General features: G+C 40.1%; 1 protein-coding gene across 1 annotated transcript in view; it reads left to right on the top strand.

The window, feature by feature from the left end:
• The window catches only part of GANC (glucosidase, alpha; neutral C), a 111,487-nt gene that overhangs the window by 51,815 nt on the left and 57,471 nt on the right, over positions 1–2,201 (top strand). The gene's annotated exons all lie outside the window — the stretch shown is intronic.

The following is a 2,201-nucleotide window of genomic DNA, read 5'->3' as shown; positions in this document are numbered from 1 at the left end:
ATGGAACCAAAAAAGAGCCCATATAGCCAAGACAATCCTAAGCAGAAAGAACAAAGCTGGAGGTATCACGCTACCTGACTTCAAATTATACTACAAGGATACAGTAACCAAAACAGCATGGTACTGGTACCAAAACAGATGTGTGGGCCAGTGGAACAGAACAGAGGCCTCAGAAATAATGCCACACATCTACAACCATCTAATCTTTGACAACCTGACAAAAGCAATGGGGAAAGGATTCTCTAATAAATGGTGTTGGGAAAACTGACTAGCCATATGCAGAAAACTGAAACTGGACCCCTTCCTTACACCTTATACAAAAATTAACACAAGATGAATTAAAGACTTAAACATAAGATCTAAAACCATAAAAACCCTAGAAGAAAACCTGGGCAATACCATTCAGGACATAGGCATGGGCAAAGACTTCATGACTAAAACATCAAAAGCAATAGCAACAAAAGCCAAAATTGACAAATGGGATCTAATTAAATTAAAGAGCTTCTGCACAGCAAAAGAAACTATCATCAGAGTAAACATGTAACCTACAGAATGGGAGAAAATTTTTGTAATCTATCCATCTGACAAAGGGCTAATATCCAGAATCTATAAGGAGCTTAAACAAATTTACAGGAAAAAAACAACCCCATCAAAAAATGGACAAAGGTTCTGAATCGACACTTCTCAAAAGAAGACATTTATGTGGCCAACAAACATAAAAAAAAGCTCATCATCACTGGTCATTACAGAAATGCAAATCAAAACCACAATGAGTACCATCTCACACCAGTTAGAATGGTAATCATTAAAAAATCAGGAAACAACAGATCCTGGAGAGGATGTGGAGAAATAGGAATGCTTTTACACTGTTGGTGGGAGTGTAAATTAGTTCAACCATTGTGGAAGACTGTGGTGATTCTTCAAGGATCTAGAACCAGAAATACCATCGGACCCAGCCATCCCATTACTGGGGATATTCCTAAAGAATTATAAATCATTCTATAAAGACACAGTCACACATATGTTTATTGCAGCACTGTTCACATTAGCAAAGACTTGGAACCAACTCAAATGCCTATCAGTGATAGACGGGATAAAGAAAATATGGCACATATATACTACGGAATACTATGCAGCCATAAAAAAAGGATGAGTTCATGTCCTTTGCAGGGACATGGATGAAGCTAGAAACCATTATTCTCAGCAAACTAACAGAGGAATAGAAAACCAAATGCCACATGTTCTCACTCATAAGTAGGAGTCAAACAGTGAGAACACATGGACACAGGGAGAGGAACATCACACACCAGGGCCTGTTGCTGGGTGGGGGCCTAGGGGAGAGAGAGCATTAGGAGTAATACCTAATGTAGATGATGGGTTGATGGGTGTAGCAAACCACCATGGCACGTGTATACCTATGTAACCTGCGCATTCTGTACATGTATCCCAGGACTTAAAGTATAATAAAATAAACCAATAATAAAAATCAACATAAAAGTAACAAAATCCACTGTTCAGAGATTTAAAAAGAAAAGAAAATGTGGTACATATACACCATGGAGTACTATGCAGCTATAAAAAGGAATGGAATTATGTACTTTGCAGGGACCTGGATGAAGCTGGAAGCCATCATCCTCAGCAAACTAGCACAGAGACAGAAAAACAAACACTGCGTGTTCTCACTTGTAAGTGGGAGTTGCAATGAGAACACATGGACATGGGAAGGGGAACATCACACACCAGGGCCTGTTGTGGGCTGGAGGGTGAGGGGAAGGAACTTAGAGGATGGGTCAATAGGTGCAGCAAACCACCATGGCACTTGTATACCTGTGTAACAAACCTGCACGTTCTGCACGTGTATCCCCCCACTTTTTTTTAAGAAGAAATAAAAACAAAAAAAAGAGCCCTGACAGTAGATAGATTAGGTAGTGGTTTTGAGTCACAGACCCCTTTGCAAGAATCTGATGGAAACTATGAACTGTCTCTGTAGAAAAATTAAAATTGTTCATATTGTTTGAGGGAGTTAATGGACTCTAAAGCCCATCCAGGGACCCCAGAATAGTAGCCCCTGTATTATGCATTCAGGTGTTTTGGTTTTTTTTAACATACAGCTGGCTAGATATGGTGGCTCACGCCTGTAATCCCAACAGTTTGGGAGGCCAAGGAGGGAGGATTGCTTGAGCCCAGGAGTTCAAGACCAG

Source organism: Mandrillus leucophaeus, unplaced genomic scaffold (assembly GCF_000951045.1).
Source record: "Mandrillus leucophaeus isolate KB7577 unplaced genomic scaffold, Mleu.le_1.0 Scaffold35, whole genome shotgun sequence".
NCBI lineage: Eukaryota > Metazoa > Chordata > Mammalia > Primates > Cercopithecidae > Mandrillus > Mandrillus leucophaeus.
The sequence above is the reverse complement of the archived record's forward strand: the minus strand, read 5'-3'. Positions and strand labels throughout refer to the sequence as shown.